This window comes from Pelophylax lessonae (assembly GCF_965119305.1).
Source record: "Pelophylax lessonae genome assembly, chromosome: 1".
In the NCBI taxonomy this organism is placed as follows: Eukaryota; Metazoa; Chordata; class Amphibia; order Anura; family Ranidae; genus Pelophylax; species Pelophylax lessonae.
In genome coordinates, this window is record NC_138768.1 from 564,263,623 (window position 1) to 564,278,297 (window position 14,675).

Consider the following 14,675-nt stretch of genomic DNA (forward strand, 5'->3'; position numbering starts at 1 on the left):
CCTCCCCTCCACCCTCTTCTCACCTTCTCCTTCCCTTACCCTTCAGTCCTAATGCAGCCGGGGGGGGGTTAGGTCTCTCTTTTATCAGGGTTCTACATTGCACAACTTGATGGGAATGCCCATCTTCCTTCTATGGGTTGCACTATTAGCCTTCTCATCTGCAATGGTTGTTCTGTACCATATCAGTTTGCTATGGTTTGTTCTTTTGATCCTGCTTAGATAGTACTGCTTTTATTACCTCTGTGATTCTGCACTTGCCTAATAAATCCTGTTTGGTAAAAAAAAAAGTTGTACCAAATGCAGTAACCAAAATCAACCAAATCAGATAGCTTCTTTAGACTCATTGAAGAAGAATTGCAAATGGATTCCAATTGACGGGTGCACTTCTACTCTGATCAATTTCTTACTAAATAAGCCAAGAAACATTGCGGCTTACAAATATAACTTGTCAAACTCATGTTTTGGTCTTGGCATTAATCATTTGGATTTATGATGTTGACAAACACACTCCATTAACAGATTCCATGCTATAATAAACAACCCACCCTTTCTACACAACCATCTTAAATCTACATCGTTCTTATTATAAAAATACATTTCCTAAAATACTGAGGACTTATCTAGGGTGGCATCCAATATCATCTCAAGCTTACCAGTATGAGCATACTGTAATCCTATCCAAAGCCACGGGAGATCAGCAAATATCCTGTCATCAGATATAAAGAGCGGTACTCCAAAAACTGTCAGCCAGTGAGGGAAAATGATATCCGAGCACAGCTCTGCAGCTCGTTCATTCACAGGCTTCTCAGTGCTGAGACATAAAATTCTGCTGCTGCCACCCACGTCATTCACAAACAGAAACTTTTTCTGGGCTTTCTTATTTCCGTGGCACACTTTAGAAGCAAATGTTTTGTAACATGTTTAACAATACGGTGAGATAACCACATATAAAGTTTTCTACAATAATGGAAACATAATAATGTGTAAACATAAAGTTTTTCTAGACTATATTTCATTTTTGGGGTAATAGACAATAATGGGAACCTCTTGTCTGGGGAGCCAACACAGCCAACTAACCGTTTCATGGCAAATGCCAGATTTCTGTGGGCTAAAGAAAGCGTACCACAAAAAGGAGAGTTGCATAGTTGTTTGTTTATTTAAACTGCCTGTAAATTAATTCTACGCAAATGGGGTGAAATCAAATGTTTTCAGGCTCAGTCCTCTGCAATTTGAATGTGTGAATGTAGAAAATACACTAGATGGAGCTGAGCAGCATACTTATTTCCTATGATAGTCAGTGGCAACTAGTGGCCATACTGTGGTAGTTTCTGAATTCACAAATTCAAATTGCACTCAACCTTCCCCTATTTACAAAGAAAAGGGTTAAATGCAATTTCAGCTATATGAATTTTGTTCATATATACACGCCCCAAAGTGTGCCATGGTGCTCCAGTGATTAGTGGCCCTTGTGGAAGGTGGATGTTCCTAAAGAACATGATTTATTGTGACACACCTTCACATCATCCAGCATCAGCTTCCTTTGTAGCTCTCAGCAGGCAGTCACATGATATGTAAAGGTAGTCAGGGCTAGAAGACTTATTTCTAACTGACAGTGTAATCACAGGTCTGAAAGGGGAGCAGACATATAGCTACAAATGCCAAGTATGTGTCAATGACTGCTGGTCCCACGCTGATCAGTGTCTGAATGGTGAAATATCTTCACTCAGGGCCACCAACACAAGATACACTATATTTTCAAAAGGAATAGGGATGCCTTCTTTTACACGCACATGAACTTTAATGGCATCCCAGTCTTAGTCCGTAAGACAGCCTTCCCAGAAGAGTTGAAGCTGTTATAGCTGCAAAGGGTGGGCCAACTCAATATTGAACCCTACGGATTAGGACTGGGATGCCATTAAAGTTCATATGCATGATAAGGCAGGCATCCCAATACTTTTGACAATATAGTGTATCTTATTAGTATTCTTTTGGGTGCAATAGATGGCCTTTTTTTCAGCCTAACTATGTAACTATAACAGCATTGAACTAGGGAGCAAAAGCCACCTTCCCCCAAATTCAGTCCTTCCTTGGCATTATGGCTTGCTCAAGAATAAGACCGTGTTCAGACAAGCACTGGCATTTGTGCTGAAGCAGGCTGCCGTAGTGTTGGTGTTTGCATTGGCCCTGGCTGCGTGCAGGCAGCCTTTGCAGGTGGATGCAGACACAGTGGCGGCACAGACTCAGTTGCATGTCAAAATTTGACAGCCATACAGGAGGTGGCAGTATGCATCCAGGTCTGTTAAATTTTATCATGCAACTGTGCTTGTGCAGCTGCTGCCTCTGCATCCGCCTCCAACAGTTGTCTGAACGCAGCTTGGGGCTGATGCAGACTCCAAAACAAAGGCAGCCTGCATGCAGTATATGTGCCAGTGTCTGTCTGAAAAAGGCCTACATGGTTGCTTGACCATACACAGATTGTAAACCACTACAAACAGTTCTGATACCTTACAATCTACAAGTAAAAAGTGTATGTACTATAAGTGAACAGTGCCCTGGACCACTTCTTCCAAGTGATCCTGGGCACAGTATGCTTAAAGAAAAGGACACATTACTTTATTTATTGAACATTTTACACGCAGGGCTTTTTTTCTCAGAGCATAGGTGCAGGAACCCCCCCCCCCTTTCTGAGTCACGCCTTTTCTTTGCCCCTACCCATCTCTGATCACCATTCCTTGGGTCCACCCCCTACCCACCTCTCATTACAGCCCTTTTAGAGAATACAGAACCAAGTATCATTTTGTAGTGATAGTTTGTATGGAATTTGTTAATGATAACAAGAAAAGCCGTAAAATAGATCCACCATAGCCAGTAACAATATAGCCCCATCCAGCAACAAAAGATCCCCCCAACAGCAATGGACCACCTGAAACAACTAACCCCCCTCTCCGGGCAGCAACAATAGACCCACAGCCAGCATCAATATACTCTCCAGTAGCCAGCATCAATATGTTCTCCAGTAGCCAGCATTAATATGCTCTCCAGTAGCCAGCATCAATATGCTCTCCAGTAGCCAGCATCAATATGCTCTCCAGTAGCCAGCATCAATATGCTCTACAGTAGCCAGCATTAATATGCGCTCCAGTAGCCAGCATCAATATGCTCTCCAGCAGCCAGCATCAATAGACCCTGCAGCACACCCCAGCACCCCTTACCGTTACATATAATATCTGCTGGAGGTGCTGGAACTACATTCTCCTGCCTTCCCACTGAAAAAAAGCCCTGATTACATGTATTTAGGGTGTAAAATTGAACTTGTTAAAATAGACCCCCCTTTCCCTGCACAGCCATGTCATTCATTTACAGGGACCTAAAAATGAATAAACTATAAAGTCCCGTTTGCCACCAAGGCAGACAGCTTGTAGTTCTCATGAACTATGAGGGTGCTGATGAGCACTGATTGACACTTCATCCAGATTTCTAACTGACAGCCCGTATAGAGGTATAGTCAAGAAAGTTGGAGGCCGTATCTGAGGGAGCCTGACACTGCACCCATGATCCAATGATTGTAGGTGCAATGCTCTACAGTCTCCTGTGAAAAAAAATAAATGCACATTTTATTTTCCTGCAAAAAAATGTGTATTTGTTATTTTTTTCAAAAAGGTGAACTTAACCTTTAACTGCGTCTGTACACATTTCAAAACACTCACACTGCTAAACCAACTGTGCCTTGAGCGTGGTTAAAACTGCCAGCATGAGTGCACCTTAATCACAAACCTGGCCAAACATCTACTAATTTCTTGGCAAACGAAAAAGCTTAGTAAGTACTTCAACTTGTGTATTTTGTTGCTTGTCTAGAGCTAAGCTTTAGGCCATTTCTGGCACATATCCAGTGTACTAAAAATCAAAGTGTCAGATAAAACTAAAGTTAACAGTGGAATAGCTGGTGTTGTGGTAGTGGTTTTCTAATCGCAATTGCTTTGGTAATAAGACTATAGAACTTCATAAACTTTATTATCCTTATAAATATAAAAAAAAAAAAAAACCTTCACCTAAATGCCACCACGTGCGCTACTGGCATTAGCTATAGTTCAACAAGCAATTTGTCACAGCTAAAAATGTTCCCTGTCATTATGAGTTCCATAACAATGAAGAAAGTTCAGATAATTGGTCACAGACTTAAAAGAATACATTTTAGCCTGGTCTACACTAGAAGAGAAGTATGAAACTAAAAATGGAAACTAAGCTCTTATCAGGGCTCTGTGTGTCAAGAAACTGCCATCTTTCTTTTGTTTAACTGAAATTAGTATTAACCCTTTCATGTACATGGGGGGGTAACTGAAATCCTGTAGTTCTAATAGTTCTAATAGTTATCGGTTCACTTACCATTATCTAATAATTTTGCAGTCATTTTCACACTTTTTTTGGAGGGGGGGGGGGGGGGACAAATGAGACTTTTACTAAATAGCCTTTTTGTATTATATAGTCTCTATGCAATTCCTATTATAGGTAGGCAAAAGATTAAAAATGTTTTTTGTTTTTAATTCGCTTTATTGCATATTTTACATTGATTTAAAGGCTTTAGTTTGGAGGTTGGCAACCCATCAATTGTGGTCTACCTGTCGATTGTGGGTAGGTGACAGGTAGACCACAAATAGGTTCCTGCACCGACGACCCCTGCCTTCTAAGTGCTGGTCCTTCTCTCTCCACCAAGCCTCCTCGGCTGCATCTTTTATGTCCCGGTCTTTCTCTCTCCCTCCACCTCCAGCTTCCTCCACAGCTGTCATCAGTGAACATCAGAGAGCAGAAGGCAGCACAGCTCAGAACAGAGGGTGGGAGGAGTAGCTGGCCAAATTAAGTTTTTAAGTTAAACCACAGGTGATTGATTGCTAGGACACAAAGCAATCCTAAGCAAACAATCACCAACTTGCTAATATGAAAAGTCACTCTGCCAGCTCAAGAACTGTGTACCCCCCCCCCCTCCGCTGTGTACACAGGTAGGACACTGCTATGGGAGGGAAGGGGGGCCAGAGGTTACTTCTATAGGGGAATGGGGGGCAGAGGACACCACTGTGTGTGTGTAGAGGGAGAGAGGTGATGTGAAGGGGGCAAAGGACGCTGTTATGGGCAAGGTCACCCCAAGCCTCCTCTACCATCCTTCACATCACCGCCTACCCCCTGAAACCTGCATTTTGAGTGTAACACGCTCCCTAACCCTTCATTCTGAGTATAACGCACTCCTTAACCCTGCATTCTGAGCCTAAACTACTCCTTAGCCTTGTATTCTAAGCACAACACACTCCTGAACCCTGCATTTGGCACAGCACACTCGTGAACCCTGCATTTGGCACAGCACACTCGTGAACCCTGAAATTTGAGCATAATGCACTCCTGAACCCTGCATTCTGAAAGCAATGCACCCCTAGACCCTGCATTCTGATCACAACGCACATCCTGAACCATGCATTCACACACAACACTCTCTTGAACCCTGCATTTTAAAGCAAAATGCACTCCCGAACCCTGCATCCTGAGCTCAACGCACTCCTGAACCCTGCATTCTGAGCATAACGCACTCCTAAACCCTGCATTCTGAGTGCAATGCACTCCTGATCTCTGCATTCTGAGTGTAGCGCACTCCTGATCCCTGCATTCTGAGCGTAATGCACTCCTGAACCCTGCATTCTGATTGTAATGCACTCCTGATCCCTGCATTCGGAGCCTAATGCACTCCTGAACCCTGCATTCTGAGTGTAATGCAGTCCTGATCCCTGCATTCTGAGTGTAACACACTCCTTACCTCTGCATTCTGAGCCCAACGCTCTCCTGAACCCTTCATTCTGAGCGCAATGCACTCCTGAACTTTATGCATTATGAACATTATGCACTCCTTAACCCTGCATTCTGAGTGCAGCGCACTCCTGATTCCTGCATTTTGAGAGTAATGTACTCCTTAACCCTGCTTTCTCAGCGCAGCACACTCCTGATCCCTGCATTCTGAGCATAATGTACTGGTGAAGCTGGCATTCTCTGCATAACGCACTCCTAAACTCTGCACTCTCTTGTAATACTTATTTTATTTTTGTAAATATATTTTATCAAGAAAATAAACATCAGTCTTATTGTGTTTTTTTTTTGTTTTTTTTTGAGGGGCTCTTCAGAATTCCCTGCCTATAGGCTTCTGAGATGTAAATCCGGCCCTGGCTGTAAATCCCATCAGACTGCACATAAAGAAGTACATGCACTACTTTCTAAAATGCACTGTGCCAAATTGCATGATACTGCTCTACCATGCGATCTTCTTTCCACAAACACAGTTAACAATGTATTATCATAATTAATATTATTATCATAATTTCATCCATGGTTTATACCGTTTTCACCTCAGATTTATACATTTCTCTAATTGAATGTTCTTTGAAAAATGAGTAATCTTTTATGAAAACTTTGATAAAAAGGTCCTTAAAGTTTTCAACATGGCAATGTATGTTGTTCCACAAATTACTGCACCCCATCACGATGGGTCCCACTGGTTTGATAAAAAAATGTAAATATAAACATGCCCCTCCAGGTGAGAGCTGAAGCCATACAGTTACATCTCAGATGTTGGCTCGGCTTGTCTCCACCTAAGCAATTAATTATACCAGCAACAGGAAAACCGCACACCAGGATGCAATATGATATCCTTCCTTTACTAAAATAGCGCCAGGCAATGCGCTTTCTCAAAGGGTTTTTGATGAAGCGTTATTCCCAGCACAAAACGCATTAAAACAGAACTTATTCCTGCTGGCTATTTAAATAAGGGAAGAACATAACTTTGCATCTCAGTGTGCGGTGTTTCTGTTGCTGATAAAAAAAGTAATTAAAAGTAATTTCATTCATTGACATGAATCTTTAGACAATTTTGCTGCCCCACTCTTCACCTTCTCTTACAGGGAGAGAGAAGATGCAGCAATTCAGAAAGACATTTTTTGAAAAAACCTATGCCTCTTCTATGAAGCTTTTCTTTTTTTTTCTGGTGGCCCATGCGGGGAAGCTTTTTGGTGGTTGACAAAAAGTGTTTGCCATCCAAAGCATTGCAACTACAGTAAACCCCCCTCCATTGCGGGGGTTACGTTCCGGACTCAGCCACGAAAAGTGAAAATCCGCGAAATAGAAAAACCCTATTAAAATGCATTGTAGGCATGTTTTTTTTACTGTCACTGTTCGTGTAAAAGCATTTTAAGGTCTTTAACTACCTCAATACCGGGCACTTAAACCCCCTTCCTTCCCAAAACAATTTTCAGCTTTTAGCGCTGTTGCAATTTGAATGACAATTGCGCAGTCATGCAACACTGTACCTACACCAAATTTATGTCATTTTTCCCCCACAAATAGAGCTTTCTTTTGGTGGTATTTGATCACCGTCAGGTTTTTTCTTTTTGGTGCACAAATAAAAAAAGACTGAAAAGTTTGAAAAAAAAAAAAGTTTTTTTGTTTAGGTTATAAAATTTTGTAAATAGATATGTTTTTTCCTGCACTGATGAGCACTGATGATGCCGCACTGACAGGCACTGATGAGGAGACACTGATGGGGTGGCACTGATGGGTGGCACTGATGGGGTGGCACTTATATGCAGCACTGATGGGCACTGATATGTGGCACTGATAGATAGCACTGATATGCAGCATTGGTGGGCACTGATAGGCAGCGCTGATGGGCACTGATAGGCAGCACTGATGGGCACTGATTGGCGGCACTGATGGGCACTGATAGGTGGCACTGTTGGGCGGCAATGATCGGCACTGATCGGCACTGATGGGTGGCACTGATCGGCACTGATGGGGGGCACTGATGGGTACTGATAGGCAGCACTGGTGGGCAATAATGGGCACTGGTGGGAGGCACTGATAGATGGCAATAACGGCACTGGTGGGCAGCACTGATAGATGGCATTGGTGGGCAACACTGATAGGGAGGGCACTGGGGGGCTCTCTGAGCCCTGCTTGAAATCCCTGGTGGCCATAGTGGGCATCCCTGGTGGTCATGGGTGGGCATCCCTGGTGGCTTAGTGGCACCCCTCCCCCCCAGGGCTGCACTGGTAATCAATGTTCTGATTACCAGCACAGACCCCCCCCGTGATCAGTGAGTAATTAGAAATACTCACTGATCACCCCCGCAGCAGCACCGATCATCCCTCTTCTCCTCACTGACAGGATCTGTCAGGAGGAGAAGAGATCGAAGCCGTTACAATGGCTCTATTTACATTACATGACGGCTGTGATTGGACACAGCCGTCATGTGATCAGGAGGGCCAATCACAGGGCCCTCCTGCCGAATGATGTTGCTCTGTGTCCGAGGGACACAGGCACATCGAGATCGCGCCGCTGTGCGTGCCCGCGGCGGCGCGATCTCTCTCCTTCTGAAGGACGTTCCGGAACGTCCATTCAGAAGGACGAGACTCCTGCCCGGCCGTATATGTACTATGGCCGGGTGGGAGGTGGTTAAACACACTTTTAAAACAATAGAAACTCATTCAAACACATAAAAAGATACTGAGAGACATAGCAAGAGCTATGGAAAACACAAAAATATTTCATTTTCAATGATTTATATAGTAAAATAACATTACAAAAAAAAAACGCAATATACCGGGACCGCAAAAACTGAACTGCGATGGAGCGGGGGTTTACTGTATATGTAGTGTGCCATTCACTACACTGATTTCTCATTTGTTATTTTTGAACTATATGAATGAAGTCCTATGAACAAATTCATATGAATCAGAAGGAAAATTTGCCACTGCAACAAAAAAACAGTATCTGTCTGAGGTCACGTTGATTGTCTAATCATAGTGATAATATGGTCAGGAACCACAGAGATAGGTTTCTAAACTTCACTACAAGAAACTAGGCTGCAAAGTAAAAGCTATCTCTAGGGGTTAAAGCTACAGGGCAAGCTCATGGAGGACATTTATTTACTATAACATGGATGAGAAGAATAACTCCAAATACTACAAAAATGAAATATTTATTTATTAAAGGTATTTTATTTAGAGCTGTCAATTTATGCAGTGCTCTACCTAGTCTATATTCATATTGGTCCCTGTCCTCAAAGTCCTTATCTCACATAAATACAAACATGCACACACATACTGGGGCCAATTTAGACAGGAGACAGTTAACCTACCAACATGTCAATTGAGTGTGAGAGGAAACTGGAGTACCAAGAGGAAAACCACACAAGCACATAAAGAAAAGTAAACCCCATGCAGATATCCTGGCCTGGATTCGAACCAAGGATTCCAGTACTATAAGGCCGAAGTGCTAACCAGAAAGCCACTGCGCTGCTCCATAACTGCTTCACAACATACACTCACCAGCCACTTTATTAGATCCACCTTGCTAGTACCGGTTTGGACCCACTTTTGCCTTCAGTACTGCCCTAATTCTTCATGCCATAGATTCAACAAGGTGTTGGAAGCATTCCTCTGAGATTTTGGTCCATATTGACATGATAGCATCACGCAGTTCCTGCAGATTTGTCGGCTGCACATCTATGATGCAAATCTTCCGTTTCACCACATCTCAAAGGTACTCTATAGGATTGAATCAATAAACTATCAATGTAGAGTGTCCACAGAAAGTCCCAATAGTCCAAAAGATGAAGAAATAGTGGAGACCAATTCCCAGTTTCCAACTGTGTAGATGAAAAAGAGCCAACACCCAGCGTGGAGTAATACCAACTGCTTACCAGATGTTAATGGATATAAGCGATGAAATAAACTCAGATTGGGCCATCAATCAAAGACAGTGCCAACTTGATGGCCCAATCTGAGTTTATTTCATCGCTTATATCCATTAACATCTGGTAAGCAGTTGGTATTACTCCACGCTGGGTGTTGGCTCTTTTTCATCTACACAGTTGGAAACTGGGAATTGGTCTCCACTATTTCTTCATCTTTTGGACTATTGGGACTTTCTGTGGACACTCTACATTGATAGTTTATTGATTTAATACCTAGTGTTTGGCGCTACTACATCTTTTTATATGCTTATTTGGTCTGTAATCTATCATTTAGCTGGCTGCCTTCACATATTTGTTTTATTGATCTTCATTGATCCTCACTGTTATTTTGCTGTCCAAACGCAGATTCTCTTCCATTTTTACTCTATAGGATTGAGTTCTGGTGACTGTGGAGGCCATTGGAGTACAGTGAACTCATTGTCATGTTCAAGAAACCAGTGTTGAGATGATTTGAGCTCTGTGACATGGTGCTTTATCATGCTGGAAGGAGCCATCAGAAGATGGGTACACTGTAGTCATAAAGAGATGGACATGGTCAGCAACAATAAGCAGGTAGGCCGTTGCATTTAAACGATGCTCAATTGGTACTAAGGGGCCCAAAGTGTGCCAAGAAATTATCCCCCACACCATTACACCACCACTAGCTTGAACCGTTGATACAAGGAAGAGTGGATCCATGCTTTCTGGTTTACTCCAAATTCTGACCCTACCATAAGAATGTCACAGCTGAAATCAAGACTCATCAGACCAGGCAATGTTTTTCCACTCTTCTATTGTCCAATTTTAGTGAGCCTGTGCAAATTGTAGCCTCAGTTTCCTGTTCTTAGCTGAATGGAGTGGCACCCAGTGCAGTCTTCTGCTGCTGTAACCCATCTTCTTCAAGGTTCCATGTGTTGTGCTTTCATTGATTGTATTCTGCATACCTTGGTTATTTTGGTTACTGTTGCCTTTCTATCATCTCAAACCAGTCTGCCCATTCTCCTCTGACAACTTCTGCTTTATGGATATTTTCTTTTTTTGGACCATTCTCTGTAAACCCTAGAGATGGATGTTCATGAAAATCCCAGTAGATCAGCAGCTTTTGAAATACTTAGACCAGCCCGTGTGGTACCAACAACCATGCCACGTTTAAAGTCACTTAAACCCTCTTTCTTCCCCATTCTGACGCTTGGTTTGAATTTCAGCAAGTAATTTTCACCACGTCTAGATGCCTTAACCACTTTAGCCCCGCTCACTGTGCCTCTACTGTGGCACAGTGGCTCGCTCCCGTACCTACGTCACTGGACTCCTCCCCTTGTGGGCGGCGCTCGCGTGCCGCCGGAGGCTCGCTCCCGCTGTATTCAGTCACAGCGGGAGTCGGGCCAGGGGAGGAGCAGTGGCGATCGCCGCTGCTCTTCCCCGATCATCGGATAATCGAGTTTGGAGATCCGCCCGCTTGTGTAAACAAAGCGGGCGGATCTCCTAAGTGACAGACAGTGACAGATTGCAGAGTTCAGCATAGCTGAACCTGCGATCTGTCCCTGTGTCACACAGTCACCTCCCCCCACACACGTTAGTAAGCTCCAGGCATACATTAACCCCTGCCTCTCCAATAAAATTAACCCCTTCCCTGCCAGTGTCATTTTTACAGTAACAGTGCATATGTATAGCACTGATTACTGTAGTAATGTCACTGGTACCCCCAAAAGTGTCAAAAATGTCAGTCAAGGGTCCGATCTGTCCGCCGCAATGTCGCAGTCCCGCAAAAAAAAATCGCAGATCGCCGCCATTACGAGTTAAAAAAAAAAACACCAAAAATTACAAATCTTTCCCTTAGTTAGTAAACGCAATAACTTTTGCGCAAACCAATCAAAATACGTTTATTGTGATTTTTTTTACCAAACATAGGTAGCAGAAAACAAATTGGCCAAAAATGTAAAATTTTTTTTTGATTTTTACATTTTTTTGGGGGGAAATTTCATATAAAAAAAATGTGAAAAATATTGTTATTTTTTCAAAATTTACGCTCTTTTTTTGTTTATAGCGCAAAAAGTAAAAATCGCACAGGTAATCAAATACCACCAAAAGAAAGCTCTGTTTGTGGGAAAAAAAGGACGTAAATTTCGTTTGGGTACGGTCGTCGCACGACCACGCAATTGTTAGTTAAATTCGCACAGTGCCGAATCGCAAAAAGTGGCCTGGACGTAAGACAGCAAAATCCTCCGGTGGTAAAGTGGTTAATGCAATGAGTTGCTGCCATGTGATTGGCTGATTAGCAATTTGTGTTACCAAGCAATTGAATAGTTGTGGTCAACAAAAGTGTATATACTGTATTTTGTACAGTGTGTGTTTGGGGTAAGAGCCCCAAAATATATATATTGTAGTGTAAGTGAACTTTTTTCTCCATCAAACTATTTGGCATTGCAATTCATCCACCGGAGGGGTAAAGTATAGGTTCACATTAAGCTTGACAGAAAGCCAGATCTCAGGCAGCAGCTCCTGCTTATCTTTTACGAAGAAGGTTTATGATAAAATAGACACATTTCATTTCATTTTCCACTAGGTATCTTTCTCAAGTCATCTCACAACTGTATAATATGAATGTCCTTAGTGCATATGTTCTTTATTTATCAGGAGTTGTGCCTCAATGTGTGCTCATCATTTCCTCAGGAATCCAACAATATGAGCACTCATTTCCTGCCAGGTTATGACTAGCAGGTAGGAATGAAAGCAAGTAAGGTGGAGAGGAAATACTGAAATAATGCATGTGAGTGGGATGTTTTCTGAAGTAAAAATAAGCTTATTCCAGAAAAGATAGACCATAAACCTTAAAGCCTAACTCCGGCCAATTTATAATTATGGATGGTGTGGGAAAAATGTAAATTTTCTGTAAGGATTATTATCTGTGATAATATTGGGAAGATTTTTCCTTTGTGTCTCTGTGACACCCATACAAGAAATGAGAGAAGTGGTTGTTGATGGAACGGGAATGTGCGGACAGTGAAAAAAAGCATTTTCCGAGCTCTAGCCCTTCTCCAATCTATTATTAATGTGCTTTGTATTTGTCTGTGAGAGATTTCCTATCACTTCTTGCCCTGACAGCAGCAACAGCATTGCAAGTCCCACTAATAAACATGCCAACGCCCCGTCATGCTGCTTACATCATTTATTTTCCCCTTAACCTGTTCCTGCCCATGCTATAGCCGAAAGACAGCTACAGCGCAGGCCTAAATTGCCGGGAGGGCGTCCATTTACGTCCTTAGGTTCATGAGCTGCCTGCACGCTCCCTGCGGGGTGCGCGGGGCTCGCTCTGTGATCAGCGAGTCCCTTTAGACTCGGCTGATCACAGATTGGAGTAAGAGGCCGGTCCAGTCCTTTTACCATGTGATCAGCTGTCAGCCAATGACAGCTGATCATGTGATGTAATGTAAGATCCTGGTACTTTCAGTACCTTTCTAGCCTCTTACTTCCGCATTGCGTTCCACCATTCAGGTAGGTGGAACGCATATAGCTGCATGTCTCTTTAACATCTGATGACGTCATCACTAGGCGCCGCTCTGAGCGGCTATTTCAACCGACGCTGTGCACTCACAAGGTGTTCGTGCAACCGCTTGTTATACATCCCTATCTGACGCTGCCGAATCCTCCAGCTATCTTCCTATACCTGGATTGACCGAAGCCTCGCTACCTGATCCTTACCTCGCTTACCAGCTAGTGATAAGTACCCCGCAGGGGATCCCTTCCTATCAAGTCACATGCTATCTATTCTTGCATATTAAGAACTGTTGCTAAACTCTAGGATATATGCACTACAATATCTATCACCTGCATCGTTACCTAGATTGCTAGCTCTTGAGCCTACTACCACCTGTAACTTATATCCTTGCATTAACTTAGCATCTCCTGTACACTTCATCTGCTATCCCCTACCACCTGTTACTTGTACATGATTGCTAACCCTCCTGCATACTATCTATCACCATCTGCTATCGCTTCTGCAACATTACTACCTGAGTGCCTATCATTAATTGCTATCACTACTCAAGCCTATTCCTTCAGTATATCACCTCAATACTATTGCATAGATATCTATCACTCCAGCAACATCTTATCTGAGTGTTTGTGTATGTGCATACTGAAGCGGGCTGAGCCACTATGATGAGTCAGGAGAGTTGGATAAGGTGATTCAACACATCTCTACAAGACTACTGAGTGGAAATTCTGCAGCTGCAAATCCAGTTCACTAAATCAAACCCCAGGGCGTTACATGTAAACAGAGCCAGTAATTGGTGTCACCTACCAGTGCCCATCAGTGCCACCTATCAGTGCCCATCAGTGCCACCTATTAGTGCCACGTAGCAGTGCCCTTCAGTGCCGCCCATTGGTGCCATCCATCAGTGCCACCCATCTGTGCCCATCAGTGCAACCTATCAGTGCCTATAAGTGTTCATCAGTGTCGCCTCATCAGAGCACATCAGTGAAGGTGAAAATTTACCTGTTTGCTAAATTTTATAACAAACTATTAAAACTGTTTTGTTTTTGTTTTTTTTCCTAAATTCTCAGTCTTTTTTTGTATGTTCGGCAAAAAATAGAAAAACCCCAGTGGTGATTAAATACCACCAAAAGAAAGCTCTATTTGTTTAAAAAATATGATAAAAATTAAATTTGGGTACAGCGTTGCGTGATTGTGGAATTGCCATACAAAGTGTGACAGCGCTGAAAGCTGAAAATTGGTCTGGGCAGGAAGGGGGTTTAAGTGCCCAGTAGGCAAGTGGTTAATCACTGTTACGCAGTGTGCAGAAACAAAATTCACATAAAATACAATAAAAAAAAAAAAATTACAATTCAAGAAGAGACTCTCCTCAAAAACTCGCATGCGTTATCTTTCTGAAAATACAGCATGAAATTGTGC

General features: G+C 42.7%; 1 protein-coding gene across 5 annotated transcripts in view; it reads right to left on the reverse strand.

Annotated features, from left to right (window-relative positions):
• The window catches only part of ARHGAP24 (Rho GTPase activating protein 24), a 1,271,118-nt gene that overhangs the window by 126,758 nt on the left and 1,129,685 nt on the right, over positions 1-14,675 (reverse strand). The window contains exon 1 of one of the 5 annotated variants that reach the window (XM_082262954.1): positions 654-675. The exons of the other annotated variants lie outside the window; for them this stretch is intronic. The gene's annotated coding sequence lies outside the window, so the exon portion shown is untranslated. Of the gene's footprint in view, positions 1-653; positions 676-14,675 lie in introns of those variants that run through there. 5 annotated transcript variants of the gene reach the window in all.